This window comes from Triturus cristatus, chromosome 5_2, assembly GCF_964204655.1.
Source record: "Triturus cristatus chromosome 5_2, aTriCri1.1, whole genome shotgun sequence".
Taxonomy (NCBI): domain Eukaryota; kingdom Metazoa; phylum Chordata; class Amphibia; order Caudata; family Salamandridae; genus Triturus; species Triturus cristatus.
In genome coordinates this window covers 501953360-501980503 of record NC_140588.1, presented here as the reverse complement: position 1 = coordinate 501980503, position 27144 = coordinate 501953360, and the positions used below count along the sequence as shown (strand labels likewise).

The 27144-nt window shown below is 46.5% G+C and overlaps 1 long non-coding RNA gene across 1 annotated transcript in view; it reads right to left on the bottom strand.

Moving 5' to 3' along the window:
• Window positions 1-27144, bottom strand: part of LOC146823215 (uncharacterized) — a 57592-nt gene that overhangs the window by 10704 nt on the left and 19744 nt on the right. The window contains exons 2-3 of the long non-coding RNA XR_014961892.1: window positions 8992-9067; window positions 7096-7140 (exon numbers count right to left, since the gene is read on the bottom strand). This is a non-coding gene — a long non-coding RNA (uncharacterized LOC146823215). The remainder of the gene's footprint in view (window positions 1-7095; window positions 7141-8991; window positions 9068-27144) is intronic.

Here is a 27144-nt window from a genome sequence, read left to right as displayed (position 1 = left end):
TTAACATGGTAGGACGTTATTGATTAATAAATATTGACAGGAGAGGACTAGCCGGACCATTCAAAGACTTCCCAGAATGGTAGTAGTAAATCCAACAATATTATATTGTTGAATTTCTTCTAAAGTGTACATACAAGAAGTTATAACACTTTCTTGTTTATAAGTCCAAATTCAGCCTTCCAGTGGTCTGCCCTGATTGGTCAGAGTTAAGTGGATTAGCCAGGCTGCTTTGAAGAGGTGATAAAGAACCACTCTGCTGGGAGGGCAGTGTGCTGGTCTATAGGAATGCCAGGCCAGGGGGTGGAGTCATAAACCATGCTCTTCAAAGACAGAGGGGAGCCCTGGGTTTCAGTTTCACTCTGACACTCTTGACCCAGAGTCAGGGCTAGGCTTAAGGAAGGTATGTGCAGATGGTAGGGGGGAGAGTCCATAGAAATAAGCCATCCCAGGGGGTGTGTTTAGCCAGCTCTTACCTCCTTGCCGGAAAATCAGCCATTATGGATATGGAAGATTGGTGCACTCTGGGACAAAATAATGCCACACTCTACAGGATGTGGTCATAACTATGAGGAGTTGCCCTGTTCTCATTGGTCAGAAGTGACCTGGTGCTTGACCCAGAGAATTTTGAATAAGTATCTGAGAGGGGCAGAGCCCTCCAGATCTGCTGCTTGAAACTGAATGAAGCAAGAAGTGCCCTGCTGAAAAGATTTTGCTGTGCAAGGAACTCTAAGGACTGACCTCTGAAGACTGCGCCAAGTGAAACTGCAGCCCTGTGGATTACCTTGCTGCCAAAGGACTCAAGAGTGGAACTCCCTGCAAGCTACAGGTTAACAGAGCTCACCTGGACAGCCCCACGAAGAATTCAAAGCCTGGAGTACCAGTGGATTTGTAAGGGTTTTGTTCAAATGGATTGTGGATTTGAAGTTTCACACTTTCAAGGACCCTCTTGGAGATTCCAGAACCTTGGACTGTGTGTTGGATACTTTGGGACCCGCAAGCAGAACTTCAGGAAGGAGTTCAAACTGGACCCAGCCTGCTGGAGAAGGCTGCACAGTGGTGAGATATTCTCCAAAACAGTTTCTAAAGGTGTGTCCCTGTCAGAGAAAACGAAATGACTAAAAGGGGTACTGTTGGTTTCTAAGCACTAGAAAGTGACTAATCTTTAAAAATGCATATCTCTGGTTCCCTACAGTGGATTTTTTTTCGTTTTGGTGTCATTTAAAAGATACAAATATTACCTATGTTTATAAATTGGTGTTGGATTTTTATTTTGTGTTGTGTCTTAATTATTTACTGAAATAGTGTTTGTAAATGCTTTACATACCTGTCTTTGAAGTTAAGCCTGTCTGCTCGCAGCCACGTTACCAAGGGTTGAGCATAGGAATAATTTTCTAAGACCTATGCTGGCTCCTATTATGTGTTAGTGGCCTTATTGGCAGTGGCAGACCTACATTTGCCCCTACCAATAACCCACTTTCCAACAAGGAGGTATACAAAATTTTGCTTTACCTGCTCCATCACCCCAATGCGCTGACATCAGTTTCTTTTAATGACTTTCAACTCCAGGAGAGAGGAGGCACGATGACCACTGACAACTGGTGTGGAAAACTGGCCCCTGAAAGGGGAACCAACTGAATCAGTTCACAGAGCGGGGAGGATGGGTGGGTTAACAAGGAAGCTGCCGCTAGACAGATTCTCTACCAGATAAGACATTACTGAAGGTAAGTAACTTGTTCATCTGATAGAGGCTTCTAGCCGCAGATTCCTTACCTCAGAATAGATACCCCCCAGAGATGGGTGTGTAAAACTGTTCCACAAGCAAAGTGCCCGTCCTGACGGACCTGACTGTCCAGACAGTAATACTTTGTTAACATGTGTAGATAAGTCCTTACTGCATCCTGGCAGATATCCTGTATAGCAGTGATTCCCAAACTGGGGTCCGTGGACCCCTAGGGGTCCGTGACACATTCCTAGGGGGTCCGCAGGCAGCAGTTTTACAAGCACTGCAAACTTTCTTTTATAATCAGCAGTTTTTGGGCAGCAATAAAAGTGTCAAGATAACTCCGGTGATTAATGTACATGCTGGAGAGAGATGGGGGTTTTGTCCAGTGGCAGCTTTGACTCATCTAAAGAAGTGCAGATGGTTAACATGCCTGCTGCAAAGAATGTCTACCATGCATTAAAAAAAACAGTATTTTGTTTTGTGCAGAGCTCAGTGGGTTCCTGCTTTTGACACAGAGATTATTTTGTTATTGTGCCGTTCACAAGTTCCAATAGTAATCTAGTACAGTGAGCTATAAACTGTCATCAAAGAGCTGCATGCAAACTGCATGGTACAAGTTGGTAAGTTATGCTTTTTCCCAGTCTTTCATTATCCCGATGCTGCTAAAAAGGTTTGTTTGGTAGAAATAAGTCCTTATTATTAAAGTTAACGCTAACCCCTGTGTTATGTTCTGAATCCTGAGTTTGTGCTTCTCCAGACCAAGCCCTCTTAAAAATGCCTACCAGTATGGATGACATGTAAATCCTACATGTTGTAGTCCCCTTTGCCTTATGTAACATTTTCTGTTCACTGATCTACACATGTATGATTCATTGTTGCTTTTTGTGTGTGATGTAAAGTGCGCTGACACCCTACAGTGGTATGAGAGGTGCTATGAAAAGAATTAAATACATGTGACAGTGGGGTTATGGAGAGATGAGAGGCACTGTTGGAGGGTAGTAGTGAGGGAATCATTGAAGATTGTCAATCATTGAAGATTGACAAAAGATTGTTGTATCCTGGTGCATAGTAAGGTCATTATTTACCATGCTTTATAAGCTAATACAATTCAATATAATGTCAAATGTGTTGTAAAATGAACCAGGTTCCCCCAATTTTCTTGGGGGAGAGTCCCCCAAAGCTCACTTTGAAGTGGTCAGGCTCACTTGCTGCACTTGGTATGCACTGTACAGGGACTGGTCTGACCACATTTGCCAGGGTAGCTTTAGGTTTCCAGTGCATCTTTGGCAGGAGGAGGAGCCTCGGGCAGCGAAATACAACCAAACAATGAAATGTTAGTTGCAAGATGCAGCACTAACATTTTCATTAAGATATTTCGATTTTGAAAATATTTTCTAAATAAAAATACTAAAATCTTTAGTAATTCAAGTCTGTTTTTTGTTTGATGTGCACAGGAGTGTGTTTATTTTTGTCTAATTACAGTTATAATGTTTGACATTTAAACCATACAAATTGCTTGGGGGTCCCCGGCTTCCAATAGTGACTCAATGGGGGTCCTCAGGAGAGAAAAGTTTGGGAACCACTGCTGTATAGGATCTCCGTGTGCTAATGAAGTGGTCGCAGCCTTAGCTCTGGTGGATTGAGCACGCATACCCTCAGGGAGTTGCTTCTTAGCAACCTTAATAAGGAGCATAATCCATTGGAAGATGGTTTGTTTCTGCATGGCCTTTCATTCTTCACTCCGACATTCGCCATGAAGAGCTGGTCTTTCACCCAGAACTCTTTTGTGTTAGCAAAGTTGAACGACAATGGTCTTTTTGGGTCTAGGCGGTGAAGTCACTCCTCTTCCTTAGAGTGATGTGGCGGGGCATAAAAGGTAGGCAGGGTGATGGACTGGCCTACATGAAAAGGAGTGACAATGTTCGCCAGAAAGAAAGCTCTAGTGTGAAGAACCAGCTTGTGGGTAGATGTTCAGGTACGGAGGCTTGGATGACAAAGTCGGAAGCTCACTGACCCTCCGGGCAGATGTTATTGCCACCAGAAAGGGTTTCTTGATGGTAAGGAGCCTGAGAGGACAGTTGTGCAATGGCTCAAAGGGAGCCCATATCAGAAACGTTAGGACTTGATTAAGGTCCCACTGAGGCATGATGAAGGGCGAAGGTGGAAACATGTTGCAAACCCTTCAAGAACTTATTTACAACCGGAACTTTGAAGAAGGATGGCTGATCTGGCGACCATAGAAAGGTTAAGTAGGCACAAAGATAGCCCTTTAACGTGCCCAGAGTAGAGCCCTGCCAGGCAAGAGAAAGGCTAAAGAGAAGTACCTTAGAGAGAGGAGCAGAAATGTGGTCAATCTGTTTCTCTGCACACCATGCCACAAACTTGCCCCAACAGTAGGCGTATAAAGTGTTGAAGGAGGGACACATGGCTGCCAAGATAACATTGCAGACTTCGGACGGAAGAATGAAGCTGTCAACTACAGCCTCTAAATCTCGATGAATGAAGCGGACCATTGACAGAAGATCCTCCCAAAGGGATAACCTGATCAGAGGACATATGGCCATGCTCAACAGTTCGGGATACCAAACTCTCTGAGCCCAGCCTTCAGCCACAAGGATGACTTCGGCCCGATCGTTCCTGATCTTCTTGAGAACTCTGGGAAAGAGTGGTATGGGTAGAAAGCCATACAGAAGGCCCGAGCTCCACTTGAGATGAAAAGTGTGTCAGAGCGAGAGCTGCCTTGGAAACTCCAGCACACAGAACCGGTTGACATTGCGCATTCGACAGTGAACAGATCTAGCCATGCCTATCCCCAATGCTTAAAGAGGCCTTGCACCATCTCTGGATGGAGATGCTATTCATGATCCAGTAGGCATCTACGGCGGAGTTCATCCACCCTGGTGTTCAGAGAGCCTGGCAGGTTTTGAACCACCAGGGATATGCCCTGATGTTCCAGCTATGTCCAAGGATGCAGAGCCTCTTGATAAAGGATTCACAACCCCACCCTGTCCAGTTTGTTGCAGTACCATATGGGGGTGTTTTTGTACCTGAACACTTGTACTAGATCCTGTGATGGAGGGTAGAAAGGCTTTTAATGCCAGCTGGATCGTCTGGAGCTCCAGAAGGTTGATGTGGAGTCCGAATCCCATCGGAGACCACGGGACTCTGATCTCCACCTCACCTAGATGACTGAACCATCCCAGGAGTGAAGCATGTCTCACCACTGCTTGATCTGGTTGGGGAAGGGAGAGGTGTCTGCCACTGTCCCAATCGTGGTACGTTAACCACCACTGCAGATCTTTTGCAGTTCCCTCCGAGATCTGGACCATGGAACTTCAGGTCTCACTGCACAGCCTGCATATGCCAGCAGGCAAGTGTCACAAGTAGGATGCAGGAGGCCATGAGTCCCACAAACCTTAAAGTCAGTCTCACCAAAATCCAGGTTAGAGGCTGAAACATCCTGGACTTGCCATTCTGGAGGATAGACCCGAAACTGCACCGTGTCCGTGTCCAGAACAGCTCTAATGAAAAGGAGCGTCTGAGAGGGAGTCAGGTGTGACTTTGGCATGTTGATAGTGAACCCCAGTGAGTGCAGGAGGTCCACCGTAGTCTGGAGGTGGGCGACGACCGCCTGGGGGAGCCTGCCTTCAACAGCCAGTCTATAGGGGAAGACTGGCACTTCTGTTATCCGCACATGAGCTGCAACCACCGCCATGACATTGGTGAACACACAAGGGGCAATGTGTAAGGCCAAAAGGGAGCATGGCAAACTGAAAGTGCTTGTGGCCTATCATTAACCATGGATAACACCTGTGGGCAGGCAAGATGGTAATGTGGAAGTGTGCGTCCTCTAAGTCCAACGCTACCGTCCAGTCTCCCGGGTCCATGGCAGACAGGACTTGAGCGAGCACAAGCATTCTGTACTTCTCTTTTTTGAGGTAGAAATTGATAGGATGCAATTCTAAGATAGGAAGAATGCCTCTGTTCTTCTTGAGCACCAGAAAGTAGCAGGAATAACAACCACAACTTACTTCTGGCATAGACACTCTCTCTGTGGCTCCCTTGGCCCTTTGGGCAATGTGAAGAACCCAGTTGTCTGATGTTATTGACCTCGAGCGGAGCAGGTGATGGCGTATCCTGACTCCCACTACATGCCGATGAAGGTAAGAGGGCAAACTAAAAGGGTTTGGTGGCTGCAGCTGCCGGAGGGGTAGAGCACTGGCCCAACCTCTGGCAGCTCGACCCACGGGGTCTGTGGGTACTGCATCCTCAGCCACACAGAGGCTGAGAAGCTTGGCCCGGTGGTTGCTGGTCAGGAAAAGATGCATCTGGAAGCCCCTATTGTGGTCACAAAAGGAACGAAAGGCAGGCTGGGGTTGGCAAGAGGCTGTGGAAAGGCCCAAGGACCTGGCCATAGCCCTGTTATCCTTGAAGCGCTCCAGGAACGAGTCTGCCTTGTCTCCTAAGAGACAGAAGCTATCAAAGGGCATGTCCATAAGCGACACTTGGACATCCCTAGAAAAGCCAGTTGTTCCGAGCCAGGCATGGCACTGCAAGGCCACCGATGAAGAAACTGCTCTGCTCAGCGAGTCAGTCGTGTCCAGACCACATCAAATTCTGAACTTGGCTACATCTCTCCCATCTGATATAGCTTAGGAAAGTAGGGCCTGGGTCTCCTCCAGAACGATGGGCAGCACCTACGCAATCGAATCCCACAGTGCATGGGAATAACTGCCCAAAAGACAGAGTGTTCACAGACTGAAGTGCCAGGTTGGCGGAAGATTTTATTTTATTTCCTAAGTTATCCAGCCTCTTGGATTCTCTAGCAGTAAAAATGAAAACAGGGTGCCTTAATCATAGCACCACATTAGTAACCCTTAATCTTGCACCCTCAAGAGCCACCAACCTATTCCACCCTGGCCATGGCCAAATGAATAATAAACTACTCAGACTCAAATGGTACTCTGATGCCAAGGTGGAACTGCCCAGGTGGAAAACATTTCAGGATATGATATTACTGAAAGAAAAGCTATAAGGGGCATCATCGTCTAGAACCATAATTTTGATCAAATCACTTCATAAGATGCCCTCAAAGCCCTGCTCTTTTATCTCATCGCTTCATGTGGCTCGGAACTTCAAGCGACAAATCTATCAGAATTACAACAACAAAAACAAACGGTACACTCGAGAGCTTATGATGTATAATGAACAGCTTCAGGCAATTAAATAAACATTAGTAAGGGAACCCCCACCATGGATGTCAAACCAGCAAAAAGCCAGAGGTAACAGAAGTGAGATCACATGCCCATTGACCCCGATGACATCGTAGGATGCAACATCACACATCCTTTCAGGGGATGACATCAGATTACCTTTATCCTTGATGGTATCACAGAAGTAACATCCCTGATAAAAACCTATAATAAATGCAAGATTATTTAAATATTAAATAACAAAAAAGTAATGAAATCAGACAAAAGAGTTGTTTAGTTCCTGCTTAAACATTACAAACAGAGCGCAAAGATATACTAGGAGTACATTAATAACCTACCTAAATCCAGATGCAAAATTCTAGAAAGTGATCATATGCCCAAATAGGAACATAAGTGCCGATTAGAACCTGGCATGCACAAGTGTAATCTCAAATGCCTGGGATTAACCATCATATGCCCAACTATAGCCTCAGACCAGCAAGCATGACCAATTAATATCTCCAAATGCCAGACAATCACCAAAATAGCCAGATTGTATCTTTCCACTTTGCAAGCTCGAGCACCAGGACTCTTCGATTGGAGCAGCTGTGCACGATATAAATGATCAACTATCGTATGCCGAGACACAATCATCTCACTTGGGTTTACATCATGAACTGTATTCACTTTATTGAGACATTAAGAGAGCTGTTGTAATGCACAGATATTTTAACCTATCCAACCATTGGGAATTCTCACAAGGCATCTCAATCCTGACACACAATGCACTTGCAATTTCCAGGTTTGCATTGTGCATTGGTCTCCAGAAACTGAAACCTTATGATTTCTCTCACCTCTGCTGTGGTCCACAGTATACACATGTAGCGAAGTAATTAGATTTCATTAGAGCTTTTAGAGTGTGCCTGCAATCTGATTGGCAGTGCACCCTGGAATCACAGAACCAAAACAAGCATAGCAACTCAATATTGATTTGCATCATGCACTAATGTATAAGTACAGAACGACCTCTGATTAGATTCTTGCCCATTCCCGACTTTCTTTCTAACTTATGCCTTTTCCCGCCTTTCGTTCTTACTCTACCACTTTTTATTCCCCTTTCTCTCCATTTTCTTTTCACTCTAAACTTTCCCCTCCACTTCATACATTCCCTATTTTCATTATTTCTTGTTCTATCCTTCTCTTTCTTCCGTTGCCTCATCCTTCCTCATTTCTCTGATTTCATCATGTATCATTTACTGCCATCTTGTTGATTCCTTTGCTGACAGTCAGTCCCTGGAAGCTCAGCCCTGAAAGTTCAGTCCTTCTTCCAGATTGTGTATGATCCTAAACCTGAGAGCAGATACAACTGTTGACGGGGGCCCATGAAAATATTTGGTCACTTGCAACATAATGAAAAGGTGAAGGAACAGCCCAGGAGGTTTCCCACTTAGAGATTAAGTATGACGTGCGCAACAGCAGTACAAACTTCTCAACAGGTACTGCACAATTGGCTGTGTTCCAGGTTTCATAAATACATAAAATAGGCGCAGCACAGACAGGTGTGCAGGATTACCTCAGACAGAATACAGGTCACCCGCATGCATCAGTCATGCAAGCTTTCCTCTTAGAGCGCGGGTACAGTAGTGGCTGTGGAAGTGCAAACGTTCACCATACAGAGCAGATTCAGGAGCAGCATTGCAGGTTTCCATCACACCGAACACAAACCAGTATTACAAGATTTCCAGACACAATAAGGCATTGAACAACAGCACCTGAGCATGTTTTCTTCACAAAATGAAAACACACAACCCAGGAACCACAAGTGACAGCTTCCTTAGTGAAGGAAAGACAGCGTGAGCAGCATTTATGAAAGTCATTTTTACATAAAACTGTTATAACCTAGGAAGCATCAGTACGTGCCCCTCTTACACACAAAACAGGTAAAACATGGAATCCTTCTTCTGTAAACATTTATTGTTTTTTTAAATCAAGATACCATAGAGGTTCACCACACAGTAAATACCCACAGTAGACGAGAACAAGAAAAACAATAATCACATAGATAGGAAATAATACCAATCATTCAATCCAAATGGACTCTCGTCTCGGTCTTCTACAGCAGACTCCCAGCTAACAGTGCTTGTGGTGCCTTCTGTTTAGTGAGATTCATAAAACAGAAATTAATTAAAGTACAGAAAAGAAAACATTAAAGCAATTTCAGTAGCAAAACTAGGCACCCCCTACACTAGTCAATCTGAATTCCAACTAACCAATAACTCGCAGTCAAATCCAGGAAACTAGATGTCCCACCAACCCACACCCCCGAGGTTAGCATCATCCAACCAGCGGAAAGTCTGACAGGAGTAACCAGGCATCTACAGTCGCCTTACACATGTGGGGGTTGAACCCTGGGTAATAGTGAACAGTCAGGGTAGAGAACAAGGTTTTGTCCACCAAAGGTGCCCTTGTCCTTGGGCGCATGGTATTGTATTGTATTTACATTCATATAGCGCTTTTTCGGCGAGCAGCACGCTACTCCGGAACCCATAAAGGATTAGGGGTGAATTAGTATAGAGAAATATATGAAAGTAATTTGAGTGGTGGATATGTTAGTCAGTTATTTGGATTGAGAAGGATAGTGGAGGGAAAGAGAAGGGAAAAAGGTTTGCATTTATATAGCGCTTGCTACCCCTGATGAGGTGTTGCGGTGCTTTTTCAGAGAGTAGCACGCTTCTCCGGAACCCATAAAGGATTAGTGGTGAATTAGTATAGTAAAATATGAAATTAATTTGAGTGGTGGACATGTTAGTCTGTTATTTGGATTGAAAAGGATAGTGGAGGGATAGAAGATGGAAGGATTTGGAATTTGTTTTCTTTTTTTGCTTGTTTTGGAGCTGATAGCAGTAGGAGGCGGCTTGGGATGAGTAAAAGGGAGGTGGAGGGGGATGAGTAAAAGGGAGGTGGAGGGGGAGGGGGAGGACTCAGAGGGAGGGTTGGGAAAGGCTTGTTTTGGGGGATCGGAATAGTAAAAAGAGGTATGAGATGATGCAAGGAGGGACTGGAGTAGGGAAAAGTCTCTAAAGGGTTATTTTGGTTATAGTAGTGGTATGGGGTTTGGGATGAATACGAGAGTGGAGGTAATGGATATATTGATAGAGGTATAGGGTGAGAAATAGGCTAGTGCATTGGAAAGAGCAGTAGAAAGAGGTTTGAGATGAGTCAAAGAGTTGGAACTAGAGGATATATTGAGAGCGGTATAGGGTGAAAAATAGGGTAGTGCATTGGATATGCTGAATTAGAAGAAAAGTAATAAATATATAGATCCAAAAGTAACAAATATATAAGTACATGGAAGGTATACAGATGCATAAAGGAAGGTAGTAAAGGTAGTATATGTAAACTATGGCTTTCAAGTATTGTACTTTAAATTAGTTGTATTTATTAATATATATTTTTTTTAGCTCAATAGTGAAGCAATTGTAGATAAATAGTTATGATAAAAATATTTACTTGAAGGAGGAGCCAAGATGGCGACCGGGACGGCAGCGTAGACTCCCGGCTCCGTTAACCTCCGCATCCCGCGCGGATATCCTGCACGAGATCCTCAACCTGTGCTACGCGGTTGTGTTTCTGAAGGAGAGTGGCACCCGACTGTGTGACTCCGAGGTTTCTGGCTGCGGTATCGCCGGAGAAACGAGCATTTGAACTTTGCGGCCTGTGCGGCCCTGGAGCCGGGACCTCAAGTGGACGCCGTGGCCGGGTGGCAGTTCAACAACAGCGGCCTGTTGTGACTGGGCGGAGGCGGTCCACCGGAGCGGTGCCAAACTCGGCCTACATTTCGTCGTGGTCGTTTCTACTGTCAAGTGTAGCGGTCCGGGTGCATGCCCGTGGGCGCAATTCTCAGATCCTCCGGTGGCTGCCCCTGCCTTTGATGGTGAGCTGCCCGGCTGCCGCCCGTATCCTGCCCTGATCCTTGCGGGCCGCCCCCGGCTTTTTACGGGAGCGGGTCCGTAGTGGGGATGACTGTTGCCCGTGACCACGCAACGGATAACTTTTCGCCTGCCCCCGGAACCCGGTCACCAGCGACGTGGCCATCGGGACGCTTGTCCCAGGGTCCTGGCCCCGGTGGGGGTCGGGCGTACTTGGCGGCCATCTTGCTGCGATGAAGCCTACCATCCTGTCCGCTGGGTCGCAGCGGGATTGTGAGAGTGCGACTTTTGGGAGTGTGGCGGCGCGAGCGCAGAGAGCTGTGCTGGGGTACGGCGACCTCCTCGAGGCCCTTGGTGCTCTTCACTCCTCCTTGATTCATGGTGTCGGGGTCTTGGGGAGTAAGCTCGACGGTGTGGCGTCGGCGTTGGGGCAAAGGCGGCCCGCCTTTTCGCACGTACATAGGGCCTACCCACACTGCGTACAGGGGGACAATTTGGCGGCCACCCCTGAGGTTAGTGCACGGCTGGACACTCCGGCCAGTATGCTACAGTGTGTTCGTCCAGCTGAGGGCCTGATCTGTCCCGGAGGCGTCGGACCTGAGTGGGGTGTGGTAGCCTCGTCCCGTACGTGCCCTCCTGCGACCCAGGGACAACTCCAGCAACTATTGTCTGCTTTGGCTGCTTCTGCCTTCCTGGACCTTGAGTGCAGTGCATATCCTGGGGCAGCACTGGGAAGCCTGTTTCTCCACGCTGCGGACTGTGTTGATGCTCAGAGACTTCCACCCCACCTGTGTGCGTCGCTTCTCGGACGTTTTTGGACTATTCTCTTCCTTGGAACGTTGGATATGGTGCTGGGTCGAGGGGTAGGCATGGGCAGAATTCCGAAGAGTGGTCAGGGATAAGGCTGATCCTTCAGGGGTGGTCATCTAGTGGACGGGCGGGCTCAGGGGTTGCGTGCTCTCCTGGCATAGCTAACAGCATAATAGGTGCATAGTGCTCCCCATCTTGTTTTGAGAAGATCGCTTTTGTGCTGTTTATTGTCCACTTTGGGGGAAACTTACCGTGCGGGAGGGAGAAGCCGGGGGTATGTTTTGAAGGCCCTCCTCCAGTTTTATTAATACTTTCTCCACCCCCCCGTCTGGTGGGGTTCTTTTCCTACTTCTTTTTCCCTCTTCTCCTATATTTCGGGTCTGGTTCCAGGGTGACAGGCACACTGCTGGGGGGGGGGCCGTACTCATCTGCAGAGGTGCAGGGTGGGGGGTTGGGGGAGGGGATTCTTTCGTCTTTTATCTCTTTTTCCATGGCCTCCTTTTTCTTCTCTGATTCTTTTTGTTTTTTCTTTTTCTGGGATCAGTGTGATACACCTCCTTTGCTATGACTCGTTGCCGCTCTATGTGTACCACAATTTCCGGGGTGCTCTCCGGGAGTTCTGGCGGGGGACTGCAGGCGCAACTGCTTATGATACTCTTCCTCATCCTGATGTTCTTGTGTTTGCGCCATTGACCTAATAGATTGCTGTAAATCGTTTACTTCTATTACTCTGCGTACCTGTAATTGCTGTTTGAAAATTGTCTGGCACCTGATCCTTCTGCCTTGTTTCATTATAAAACGAAAACCTTTTTCTCCTGTTGCCCTACCTACGCTGTTCACAGTATTAGCACCACGATTCTGCTCCCCGATGTGCTGCCTGTGTTTATACTTGCTTGTGTTTGCTCTGATTGCTTAGCGGCCGGCCCCGGGGGGTTGTAGGCCCATACTTGTTCTCTATTGAACTGTCAATAAAGGTTTTCAAAAAAAAAAAAAAAAAAAAAAAAAAAATATTTACTTATTTATGCAGTCACTTATAAACATGTTAAAAACATAGAATACAGTAACTATCAGTAATATGCACATTTGTTAAGCAGAACTAATGAATATCTATTTATAATATTTTTTTAAACATAAGTATTCTACATATTTATACAAAGCAATACATAGGTACATATCTATAGTGCAAATAAATGCATATATACAGAGAGGTAGGCTGTATATTTCTATCTGTTTGCGTATGGTGGTTATGTGAGGAAGAACCAATTCTTGAGTATTTTTCTGAAGATAAGGTGGTTATCTGTGAATCTTATGTTGGGAGGTAGACAGTTTGTCAGGCAGCAAACAGCATTATCAAAGCGTTTGTCCGTACAGAATGGTGCAGCACGAGTGATGCGGCAGGAGGAGGGGCCAGCGAATACGCGGTGCAGAGCGGTTGGAGCTGCATGAGTGCATACGCCGCATCCACCAGGGGTACTAAGTATAGCCGGGCCATACTAGTTTTGATCCCGGGTTGGCTGGCCTGTACCCCGTTCACCGAGCGTATCGATACCTATTCTGGGACAGCCAGCCACTGGCCAGCCCCCTCCCTCCTTGCAGATGAGTGCAGGAGCCGTAGGTGGCTCCCGCTGAGATCGAGCCCTGGGTGGCCCGCAGAGGTGGCCCAGCTAGGTCTGGGTGAAGCCTGTGGCCCACCTGGTGTGTCCCACTCCGCTGCCTCACAGGAGGAGTTGCCACAGGGGGTTGCAATAAGTCTGAGGCTAAGTAGAAGAAGAAGTAAGAGGTGGCGACAGCTGTGTGTGGAGGCTGACCCCACTTCTCTACTCTAGCCTATCCAGCAGGTGTACTGTGCATGCTTGTTGTTCCACTACCATCCCAGTACCATTGCACTTGGAGAGCCTATTGTCCTGCCTACTGACGGACCAACGGACGTACAGGTTTTGGAGGGGTGCTGGGGGGATGAAGGAGTTGAAGCAGCTGATCGGGCAAAAGGAGCAGGGACAATAGAGGTTTGGTGGAGGCATGGTGAGTCAGTGGGAGAGCTAGTGGGGGCACACTCTTTATATCACCCCCACCTTTTCCCGACAACCGTTGCACTCTCTCCACTTGATTGCTCTCATACCCCTCTAAGATTACACTAGCACCTGCTCGCAGGAGTATCTATAAGACGAAGATATGACCGCAAAGAAATTGACCTCTGGAAGATTATTATATATAAGAGTTTGCAAAAAAACTAAAGCTGATCCTTTAAGGAACAACTTAATACAAATAAACACTTTGAAAGGTTTTAACGCCATCAGCTAATTTTTTCCTAAAAAAGAGACAAGCTTAAATGGAGCAGGGATGTTGGAGGGTAATCAAGAAACTCATGGTGAGGTTAAAGTAGATCTGGGAACATCTTCTTCAGTAGAACCTACTAACCAATCTCCCAAAATTGGAGGAACTTGGTCGAGGGATGTACCACACTCTGAATCTAGGTCGGATGACTCTTCTACTAAGGAAAAAGATATCAAGAACAAAAGTAACAGTGTTTGTAAGAAAAAGAAGAAAAAAAGGGCAAAACGTTGAAGGATAAATAAAAAAAAAAGGGCAAAACAGCTACACTTCGACCCTAATTTAATTTTAAATCTTTAATTGAACTCTGATCCGAACGTCATGAAGAAGGAAGATGGTCAAGAAGAAACTAATTCATTGGGACCTAGTTCACCTTTTTTAAATCCTAGTGCTCCAATTCAATCTTCCCAATATGTAACTGCATTAGATCTAAGAGTTCCTTTTATTGTTCAGAGTAACTTCAATGTCAATGCCTCGTTATTTGCCTCCTCTTCAGGTAGTAATGTTATTTATAATCCTACTGAAAATGTTCCTGAGGTAACTTGACAAGGCACTCAATCACCTTTTGCACCTTATACCTTAGATTTTTCTTGTCTTTTTGATCATGAACATAGGTCCTTCTTATTGGGTTGCTTTGCCGAAATCCCTGCCCTCCAAATGATCCAGAGTAATGACCTCGCCCTGGTTCAGGTTCAAAAGTATAATAATCCTGGTGGAGCAAGAGTAACGTTTGCATCTAAAGTTATCGTCCATCTAATAATGTCAAATAGTGATAAATTACGATGCTGTGGTATTGATGTTCTTTTACCTGAAGAAGAGCTGGCCTAAAAAAAAGCGATCCATAATAGGGGCCCACCTTTCCTGGAGAGAGAGAGAGTATATTGCAGGTTTCTCTTGGTAAAGAGGAAAGGAGGGTTTCGCTTCTCACAGAGAAAAATAACCACTATGTAATCCCTGCAGATGAGGAAGACACAAAATGGAGTTGGGTAGCAGGCGCCCTTAATACAAATAGATCCTTAGGCATAAAATACAAATATTCTTCCTAGCAAGGGTATTAATCTGATTTCTTGGAACACAGTCGGCTTAAGCACCAATAGAAATAAACTCTTATTTTTGAAAGAGCAGAGTGCAGACATAATGTGTCTACAAGAGACTTGGATCACAGAGTACTGGTCCACTGAAGACTATATAGTGCTGAGCCGGCGTGTGATCCCTGTGAATAGAGGACATGCTAAAGGAGGTATTGCTATGTTACTAAGTACAAGTCTTAGATGGTCATATAAAGTATTTTTTCATACCTCTAACTTAATTCAGGCGATTAAGCTAGATCCTGAGGACGTTCAAGACCACTCAAATTCTCTGCTGATTATAAATGCATTTCTACCTCCCGATGCAGGTCTCTCTCATCTATTACAGGATCTATTTGCCTTCATTTCCACTACTTTGGAAAGTGAAGTTTGCAGGTTTCTAATGCTAGTTGAAGATTTGAATTCTAAAGTCTCTTCTTGAAGGTCTGAGAAGCCTGAACCGTATAATTGCCAATGAGAGGTTAGAAAATGATATATGAGCAAATTTCACCCATAAGGCGCCTACTGGGGGATCTATTATAGATTATTCAATTGTTTCTGCAGATTTCTTTTGTAAACTCATAAGTATGGAAGTTTTTGAAAATAATGTTAGTGACCATATGTTGATCTGCTCTAAATTTGAATCTACGTGTGCTAAGGAAGGCTCCTGGAATTTTAGATAGCACTGTAGGGTTTAATGCAACAAATGGTAGAATCCATTGGAATACTTTAGCGGCCGCTAAATTAAAAGAGAATTTATCAGTTTTGATAAAAGATCAGCATCATTTTGCAATGGCCGAGTGTTATTCTCCTCAATCCGACTTATTTTAAGCTTTTTCTCGTAATGCAGGCCCTTTGGTGACATCATGTAAATCATTGCATGTCTCAGCCAAACGGAGATCGTATTTTAACCCAATACTTTCTATAAATAGGAAAATAAATAAATTAGTGAGGGCCCAGTTCTTGAATTTTTCTCTTGTACGAAGTAATTTTTGTAAAAAACAATTTTTAATTGGAATTGATTGGTGTCATACATAGTTATAGAGCAAAAGTACATAACAAAAACAAAACATATGAACAGCAAATCTCGTACAGAAGACCCTGCTTTCCGCAAGTAATTTCAACATATGGATAATTTACAGGTTTTCCAAAATCGAGAACAAAAATGTAATTAATTATTCAGAAAAAGTTTCCCCAGATCTTTGCAAATTTTCTTCCCCCCCCCAATTCTCAGGGCATACCTTTGCTCACTTATCTTAACTCTACGCATTTTGATTAACCATTCATGCATAGATGGAGTCTGATTTGTACGCCAGTTCTGAAGAAGCAGCGATCTAGCTACTGCCATACAGATATACACCAGTTTTGCAAATGGTACAGAAAAATTAAGATAAGGATCAAAACCATAAAGCATCAGTTTAACATTTGGAAATAACTGGATATGAAAATTTAAACGTAGGAAGGCAAAGATATCCTCCCAAAAGGCTTTCACCATGCTACAGTCAATTATAACATGAGTCCAATTAGCTGGGGCAAAGTTCAGGCATCTGAAACAATTAGGTATAAAATTACTGTACATTTTAGAAATTACCGCCGGGGTACGATATAGAAGCCACTTACCAAAAAATAACATTCTGCGCCAATTAGCTCCACTTAAAGTAGAAAAATTGAACTTATTAATGGTCCGCCAAGCAGTCCAACATAAAACATGATTTTCTTGTTCCCACCATTTTTTGGCAGCTTTGGAACCCAGATCCCCTTGTCTAGATTGAGCTAAAAAACGTTTCCACTCACCGGGTTTCCTTATCAGAGTATTATTAATGAAAAGATCATTATATAATGAGGAGATCTGAGAAAATGAAATGGGAGTATACTGTAGCAAGGATTGATAAATCTTTTTATGAGACCCGATTAACAAAAAATTTCCTAAGAGTAGTACTCGCATCTCGGACGGGGTTATCCAGCTTGACTGTTGTAGAAAATCGCCTACTTTGCTGTAACCAGCTTTAGCCCAATAGGCCATTAAATCAGAGCCTGGACTCATCCCACTAAATGAAAGTAAGGAAACAATAGAAGAGGAGGAATTAAAAAGAGAAAGAGAATATCTTTTAAGCATAGCGGTGCGCTTCCTAAAAAACCATGCAATTATTTTATACCTAACCAATTTGGGGGATTGATGTACCAAAAGAGGGGAGGGTATTTGACTTTCCGAAAAAATTAAGTAAAAAAAAAAAGCTGATGTATAAATTTGGATTCGGAGTTGGAATTCTAAATCGGGAGAGATATTGGGCAAAATAGGCGCTATAATAATCTCTAATATTAGGAAGAGCAAGGCCTCCATTGTCTGAATCCTCAAAAAGAGTACTCATCGCAATTCAACTCATCGCAATTCAACTCATCGCAGTTCAATTTTAGTAGAGAAAGTGCCTGAAAGAAAGCAAGGGATTGTTGAAAACAGGAAATTAAACAACGGTAAAATAGACATTTTTATCAAGGCGACTCTGCCCAAGATTGAAAGCGGTAATTTATTCCAGCGCGATAACATTGAGCGAACCTTCTGAATAAGGGGATCAAAATTCAAACGGTAGAAATCTTTAACTGAAGATGAAAAAAACCCCCCAAGATATCTCTTAGGTTTATTATTAATGCTGCCCCGTAGATCCGGATGTAATTCCGGACTGTGATTACCACAGACCAATATTTCTGTCTTCTTTTTATTAATCCGATAGCCCCCAAAAGTCTCGAATTCCTCAAAAAGTTGGAATGCGGAAACTTGAGACTGTAAATCGGATTTGATAAGTAACATAATGTCATCGGCGTAAAGTTTTATCTTGGACATAAAAGGAAGCGGAGGTAAGATCTCAGTACACTTACGAATTGCAATTGCGAGAGGTTCAATGAAAAAAGCAAAAAGAATTGGTGAAAGGGGGCAGCCGATTAACAGAGACTGACCCGACCATTTGTGAATTAATAATAATATTTGCTTTTGCACCCGTGTATACATTTTGAATTAAGTTAATGATATTTGGCGGAATATGAAAGTGTGACAAAATAATAAAAAGTGTCTCCCAAACCACCAAATCAAAAGCTTTTTCCGCGTCCAATAAAAGAATAAGTGCGGGAATCCTCTGTGTCTCAAAATAATCCAAAGCTTCCGAGAGATAATGAGTATTGGTCAGCAGCTGTCTACCGGCAATGAAGCCGTTTTGATCTTCGTGAATCAAATCCGTGGAAATCTGATTAAATCGAATAGCCAATAATTTAGTAACGATCTTATAATCAGAATTTAGGAGGGTAATTGGACGGTATGAATTAGGATCTCTAGCATCTTTCCCCTTCTTCAAAAAGCTAACCACAGTACCCTCACGAAATGAGTCTGGAATAAGAGCTCCTGCCAACATTGAATTGAGAAGGTCAAGAAAAAAATTTGAGAATGCAGGAAAAAATACTTTAAAAAATTTGGCGGGTATCTCATCTGGGCCAGAGGCTTTACCCAAAGGAAGTTCTTTCACTACGAGCTCTACCTCTTCCAAAGAGAATCCACCCATCATATTTAATTGTTCAATTTGGGAAAGAGAAGGAATCGCGGCCTTCCTCAAAAAGGCGTTCAATTTAGACTGGTCAATTTTATGCTGATAGCTATATATTTTTTGATAATGACAATGCATTATCTTACCTATCTCAACCGGGTCAGTTGTAAATTGAAGCGTGGCTGGACAATTTATCCCCCGAATTAAATTAGACGCTGCTTGTTCTTTCGCTTGCCAAGCCAAGAATCTTCCCGTGAAATTGCTTTCTTCGTAAACTTTCTGGTAATGAGTACGAAAGAAAGCCTCTCCTTGCTCATATAAAAATGAACTAAATTCTCGTTTGGCTTCATTTAATTGATCTTTGAAAATTCTGGAAGGATTTTGCTGTCTTTGAACACTGAGAACCTGTATACGATGTTCTAATGATTTTTTTATGGCCCTAGCCTCTATAGATGTGGCAGCGTCTTTTTCAATACATATACCACAAATAAAAGCCTTTAAAGCATCCCAAATAATACTAGGAGAGGCGGTGCCTGAATTACGCGTTAGGAATTCTCTAATCTCATGTTTCACTTCGGAAACCCATTTTTCGTCATTAAGATAAACTTTATTGAAAACCCATCTTTTAGGGGAGCTTCTAATGTCCCCAAGAATGAATTACCTAATGAGCATAGCGTGATCAGAAAATACATTATACACCGTATTATAAGAACCAAGCCTAAGTTTACGTGAAGCTAAAAAAAAATCAATACGAGAGGAGGACTTAAATCTGCCCGACCAGCAAGTATACTCTCTTTTAAAAGGATTGGCTAGACGCCAATGATCAGAGAGATCCAATGATCGTATAATTAGAGATGGTGTGAAAAACTTTGGGTTTGAGTTGTTTTTTTGATTGTGAAGATGAGTCCACTTTGGGATCCATCAAAACATTGAAATCACTAGCAATCACTATATCGCCTGACACCGTTAATAAAGATTGAAACATATCTTCATACATATTGAAATCGTCATTTAAAGGCCCATAACAGGATACAAAAATAAAGGGTCTTTGTCTACTTTTATTTTTTTTTGTATTTTTATTTTATTAGAAACCGTTGGCACACAATAAAAGACATACAAGGGCCTACAACCACCAGGGCCGGCCGCTATAGAGCCCGAGGGCCCGCAGTGTAACGCCATACATTCCAATGAACCAGCGGCAAAGTACCCGGCAGTCCGTAAGCACCTATAACAGACCATGGCCATAGGCCAGGAGCGGTTTAAGACAACGGTTTCATTTTTTATTAAACATAACACACACTCAAGGCAATGAGAGTCCGAGATAGCAGCGTGCTCTTCCCAGGACGGGGAACAACATACAGTGTCCAAAACGATTCTGGTCCAGAAGCGGTGAAGGGGGGCAATGGGAAAGCAAAGCATGGAACACACATTACACACTCCCGCAGAATGCGCAGCTAGGGGGTCAAAGCCATATCGACCTCTAATGGCAAAGGCGGGGCGCAGATACGGCCTCGATATAAATTCCACGGACCCCATACCCTACTCCATTTCCCTGGCTTACCTCTCGCCACATACACCGTCTTTTCCCTAAACATACACCAGTCCATATTCTCCTTCCATACATCAACCGTGGGCGGCCTCGGGGAGCCCCATAGCTGTGCAATGTTACGCTTAGCCACCATATACCCCAAGGTCACCCACTGCGTCTGTGCCGCATTGCAATCATTCGGTTCCCAGACATTCAACAAACACCTCCTAGCCTCTGGCAACAGGGCCACGTGCGTGACCCCCTCCAGTACAGTATGGAGACCGTTCCAGAATCGCACAATCTCCGGACATTCCCACAATATATGAAGGAACGTGCCCGGCAGGCCACATCCACGCTTACACAATCCATCCATCGAATAACACATACGCAGCAAACCGGGCCCTGTGACATACACTCTATGGAGGATCTTCAGCTGTACAAACCGGAGGCGGGCCGGGATCGCCACCTCCTTCGGGGAGGCCACCGCCGACACCCAGTCCTCATCATCCAGCTCTAAGCCATCGCCTGTCCATGCCTCTCTCAGACGGAGCAGCAAGTCCGCGCGATCGTTGATGAGTTTCTTGTAGATCAAAGAAATAGTGCTGTCGGGCACATAGCCATCCAACACTCTATCCTCCAGTGGAGAATACTCGGGGATGGCAGCAGCGTCCGGAAAAACCGAACACAGCGCATGGTGGACTTGAGCATATCGGAAATACTCTTTATCGTTCAATTTATATTCCTTTTTAAGCATTTCAAACGTTTTGAAAGCTCCCTTCACCCAAAGATCACCCACCTTACATATACCAATCATGTCCCATTTCTCAAAGCCTTTCGATCTCCACAAACAGCCCAACCGCCCAGAGGCATACAGTGGCGTCGCCCGAGTCAAGCGATCCCTCCACCCCATCGCAGCATTCGCCGCGTGCCACACACGCACCGCCACCCGCGTGGGTCCCGTCAGCCGCGTGTCCGGGGTCACCGAGTACAGCGCCCTATTATAATCCCCACCTGGAAGCAGGAATTTATCCATCTCGAACGCCGGGTTTAAGGCGGGACCATATATCCCGTGGTTCACAGCCGCCAACTGAGACGCCCAATAGTATCGTTTGATATCAGGGAGTGCAACCCCCCCATCGTACCAAGGAAGCATTAACTTGGCGAGAGCAATCCGCGGCCGCCCGTCCCAAAACAGTTGACGCTGAAGACCCTCAACCTCCCGGAAATAGCGGGCCGGTACGACATCCAGAGTATTTTGCAAGGCGTACAAAAAGCGAGGCAGCGACATCATTTTGAACAATGCCGCCCGTCCAAGCGGTGAAAGCGGAAGTCGTCGCCATCTTGCGACGTCGGCCTTCAGCCGCTGGAGGGGAGGGAGAAGGTTTCGCTCATAGCGGACCGCTGGATCCAGTGAGATAAAGATTCCCAAATATTTGAACCCCAGGGTAGCAACCTGAACAGGGCAGTCTTGCGGCAGGAGGGGGGCTTCCCCGGAGAGGACGTAGACGCACGACTTGGCCCAGTTGATAACCAGGCCGGAGTTGCGGCCAAAGGAAGTCAACACGTCCACCAATACCATTAGTGACTGTCGGGGGGAAGTGAGATATAGAAGGATGTCGTCCGCGTAAAGGGAGACACGGTCTTCGAATTCCGGCGTCCATCTAATGCCTCGCAACGACGGCTCCCAACGCAGCCAGGCGGCGAGAGGCTCCAAAGAAAGCGCAAAGAGAAGGGGTGATAGCGGACATCCCTGTCGCGTACCCCTCCCCAGTGCGAAGGGAGCCGACACCCTACCATTCACCACCACCTGAGCCAGTGGGTCAGCGTATAACAATTTTACCCAACCAATAAACTCAGGGCCGAATCCAAATTTCGCCAAAACGGCCCAAATATATGGCCACTCCAAAGTGTCGAACGCCATAGTAGCATCTAGAGATGCCAAGATGGCCGGCTCCCGTATAAACTCGGCTCTAGCCAGCACACCATGTAACCGCCTCAAATTTAGGGCGGTATTCCGATGGGGTATAAAACCGGACTGATCCTGATGAATCAAGTCGCCCGCGACCCGAACCAGTCGGTTAGCCAACACCTTAGCCAGAATTTTGGGTTCTGCGTTCAACAGCGAAATGGGCCTATAGGAGGCGCAGCGGTCTCGCGGCTTCCCATCTTTGTGTATCACCACTATGGTGGCGAGGCGTTGGTCAGGGGGAAGGAAGCCCGCCGCACGTGCTGCCGAAAACATGTCACGAAGATACGGCGCTATCTTATCAGGACGTAACTTATATAGTTCAATGGGAAGACCATTAGGACCACCCGCCTTACCAGACGCGATCGAGCGAATGGCCAAAGCAATCTCATCCGACGACAACTTCGCCTCCATCAATGTTGCATCCGCCTCCGATAAGGTTGGCAGTGCGATGTCTCGAAGCAACAGATGAGAATCCTCCTCCGAACGCACGGAAACCGAAGAGTATACCCCGCGGAAGTGATCCGCGAAGCAGTCAACAATCTCAACAGGGTCAGTCACACGAACTCCATCCATTCTCTCCACAACGGGCACCACCCTGCTCGCTCTCTCCTTCTTATCCAACCAAGCAATCAACTTCCCGGCCTTATCCCCCACGTCATACAGACGCCCTTGCTGTTCTCTATACATCCCTTTAGCAGCTTCCGTGACTAGCGCTCTATAGTCTGACTGTTTGAGGCTGAGAACATGCAATTTCTCATCAGTAACTCCACGCACCAAGTCCTCCTCCATTTCAGCTATTTCAGTCTCCAGGCAAACCACCTCAGCTCTCTCGCACCTCTTAGTATGGGAGATAAGAGACAAGGCCTGCCCCCTGACCACCACCTTATAAGCCTCCCATAGGGAGACGGCCGACGACACCGACCCCACATTATCAGTGAAGTAGTGATCAGTGGACTTGACCAACTCTGCGCGGATCTTAGGGTTACGAAGATACCAGGGGCCAATAGGTGCCACTCTTCCCTTTGTACCAGGGTCAACCCTCAGTTGCAACCATATAGGGGAGTGGTCAGAAATACCTCTGGCTACGTGACGCACCTCCCCAATCATCCCCGCTTGGGTCGCCGGCATGAGCATATAGTCGAGTCTCGAGAGACTCCCATGGGCCCCCGAGTGAAAGGTATACTGCGCTTGTCCCGGGTGCATCATTCTCCAGCAATCTACCAGTCCCAAAGTGTCCAAAAAACTCACCAACCAGGCCTGAGCCCTAGGGAGATCCCTGGGGGGGGTGACGGTCCTCCAATCCAGAGACCACGGCATTAAAGTCTCCACCCAGCACCAAAACCCCCCCAGGAAGCCCCAGAACCAAACGCCCCAAGTCAGCAAATGTAGTCGTCTGCAACCCCGGGGGCACATACACAGCCACCAGTGAGATGGTTCTACCCTCCCATCTTCCCACCAGTGCCACATATCGCCCCCCATCATCGTGAAGCACCTCGTCCACTGCCAGTGGGAGGGAGGTCCTAACTAAGATGCCCACTCCCCTAGAGCCAGAAGTGAAGCCAGAGTGAGCGGCCAGGCGATAGCCCCTCCTATTTAGGGCCTGGAAGGAGTTCCCAACCAAGTGTGTCTCCTGCAGGAAAACTATGTCGGGCGAGAGCCGCTTCAAGAACTGTAACACCACCCCGCGCTTGATCCTGTCCCCCAGACCATTCACATTCCACGAAAGGATTCGCAATCCCCTATCCCCCATCCCACTCCCGCACATGAATCCCACATCCCGGAGAGCACAACCCGGAGAAATCAGCAAACAACTTCACATTGCCCTGCGAAACGAAAAAACAACAACCATCCCCAACAACCCCCCTCCCCCACAGACCCAAAACCACAACTCCCCCCTCCCTGCACCCCTGCTTGAGCCCGAACAGCCCCCCCAACTTGCAGTGTGCCTGTCGCCCTAACATTTACCACAAAAGAACCCCAGAAGGAGGAAAGGACCCCAAAAAGCTCCCCGCAACCCCCAGACATTTGAAGGGCATGATGTGCCGGATTAGAGTGTAATTGAGCCAAGGTGCAATGAATAGTCAATCTAGTCCATCACCAGGAACCAAGTTCTAGTCCTGCTCCACCACATCCCGTCCGCTCTCCTCCGCCCGATCGTCTCGATCCTGTCCCCGCGGTAGGGCATCCAACCAGTCACCAACTGCCTCCGGTCGGTCAAAAAAGTGGGAACGACCCTGGAACTCAACCCGCAACCTCGCAGGGAATAACATCGCGTATTTCAGCTCCATGTCCCTCAGGCGCCGCTTGACACCCAAAAATCCCAGCCGCTGTTTCTGGACCGCTTGCGTGAAGTCCGGATAAAAGCTGACATTGGAGTTCTCAAACTTCAGCGGCCCAGCCACCCGCGACGCCTGAAGGATAGCATCTCTATCCCGAAAGTTAAAAAGTCGAGCGATTATAGGCCGCGGGGGAGCACCCACTTTGGGCGCACCACCCGGAATCCTGTGGGCCCGCTCCACCGGAAAGAACTTGCTCAATCCCTTGGGCGCGAGACGGTTGATCACCAGATCCTCCACAAAAAGATCAGCAGCAGATTCCTCCGATCTTTCCGGCACTCCGATGATACGGGCATTGTTCCGTCTAGCCCTGCTTTCCGAATCCTCAAGTCGACGATCAGTCTGGTCACTGGCTAGCCGCAACCGACGGACCTCCGTCTGCAGGGCGGCCACGTCCACAGTTAGGCTCGACGCCGCATGTGACAAGGAGTCGACCCGCTCGTTGGTTTTGGACAGATCTGCCCTGACCAAATTCACATCGATCAGTACCGCGTCCAACTTATGTGCCAGGGTATCAAATCGCTGACCCACAGCAGCCTTCATCTCCTCAATAGCGCCCATAACGTCCTGCAGGGTAAACTCCGACGCCGGGCCCGCCAGCTCTTTAGACCGCTCAGGCGATTTATGCAGGCCAGCGGGGGATCCCTTTAGCTGCGCGTAACGGTCCATGTTGTTGGCCTGAGCATAGGATCCCCTCCGGGTTGACTTAGATTTCGACTTGTCCCCTTCGAGTCTCGCCGCCATCGTCCGGAGGCCACCAAGGTTGGCACCCGCCAGGGACAGGGACCCGTTGGCTAAGTTAAGCGGACACTGCGATCGCAGGCAGGACGTCCGTGGATAGTCCGAAGATCGGGCCAGACACTCCGTTGTCCGCGCTCCTCTGAAACACCAGGGTCCCTCAGCCGATCTCAAACAGCAGACTTGAAAACGAAAGTGAAAGTGCGGGGTACGGGGCAGGTCAAGCCCTGCATGCCGCTGTTGTTCACTTCGTACCCGGGCACCTCACCAACTCGAGACCGGGACCTAGGCACCAGCAGGCCGCAAACTTCGGAAGGCAACCATTCGGGTTCCCGGCGTCCGATCAGAATTCGGAAAACGGGTGGCACCTCAGCGCGAATACATCAGCAAAAGCCCGTCAAATTTACCAGGATTTAGTCAGGATAGACGTGGGAGGTTGCGGAGGCCCTCGAGAGCCTTAAGCCTATGCGGCCATCTTGGTTGCGCGCTAGGCTCCTCCTCCTTTGTCTACTTTTAACTCTGCAAGAGACCCAGCACCAACGTCCTGAACCTCCCTCTTCTGAATGAATAATTTCAGGATAAATATTCTTATTTAAAAATATCGCCACCCCTCTTTTAGATTCATCACATGATGCAAAACAACGAAACGAAGCCCAGGATTTAAACATAGAAAACTCGTCTAATTTAGAAGAGGGAATATGAGTCTCTTGTAACAGAATTACGGATGGATTTTCAGCCTTTAACCAGCATTCCACAGCGCGCCTTTTCTTAATATTGTTTAAACCATTAACATTAAGGGAAAACAACTTCAAACTTTCTTTCATTGACATCTGAGTTTAACTAGCTGAAGACAGATCATCAGACCACCCCTTGCACATTATATACTTTCTGGCACTTAGAATTGAAATCGAGGAAAAAATAAATAAGCATATCCTGACACCATCAAATTCCTTTTTTGATTCATCCCACCCATCACCGACACCCCCACACCAACCATCCCCACCCTCACCCCCAAACCTTACCCTCCAATGGCCAAATTTCCTCTTCCCACGCAGACCATAGGAACCTACCCCACTTCATTGGGGTGACCTGTTAACACCCCCTTGGCCCCCTGGTTTCCGCACTCCTTCATGCTCTCATAGCCCGCCCCCCACCCTCCAATTAATCAGCTCACAGAAAAAAAACCTATAGCATCCTATGGACAGAAAAAGACATAGCTCAACATATACTCCTACCAATCTAACTAGATTGAAAGGACGAAATCTCCTTAAGCAGATCCTGTGCTGCTGCTACATCAGATCGGTACAAAAGGGGGTGGTGATGGACGGAGCATGAGAACCAATCAAACACTCACACCCAGTCAACAGATCTGGGTTTGATCCATCACCGTTCTTTAGCCCACTCTGCCACCCCAGTTCAGATATGGCCATATGCAAATCAGTCTGACCCTGTGCCTCATGGGAACAGTCCAGCCCGAACTGCCAAGCCATGCCTTCCCTGGACCGGAAACAAGCTTCCTAGGACCGGTTTCTGGCATTTCAGCCGTCTTCAGCCAGGCTTGCCTGAATCCAGTGGCAAAGTGAGCAAGGGACTCACGTCTGAGCATACCCTGCCAACTTATGGAAAACAAAGCGGTACAAAAGGGGGTGGTGATGGACGGAGCATGAGAACCAATCAAACACTCACACCCAGTCAACAGATCTGGGTTTGATCCATCACCGTTCTTTAGCCCACTCTGCCACCCCAGTTCAGACATGGCCATATGCAAATCAGACTGACCCCTTTTGTACTGCTTTGTTTGCCATAAGTTGGCAGGGTATGCTCAGACGTGAGTCCCTTGCTCACTTTGCTACTGGATTCAAGCAAGCCTGGCTGAAGACGGCTGAAATGCCAGAAACCGGTCCTAGGAAGCTTGTTTCTGGTCCAGGGAAGGCATGGCTTGGCAGTTCGGGCTGGACTGTTCCCATGAGGCACAGGGTCAGACTGATTTG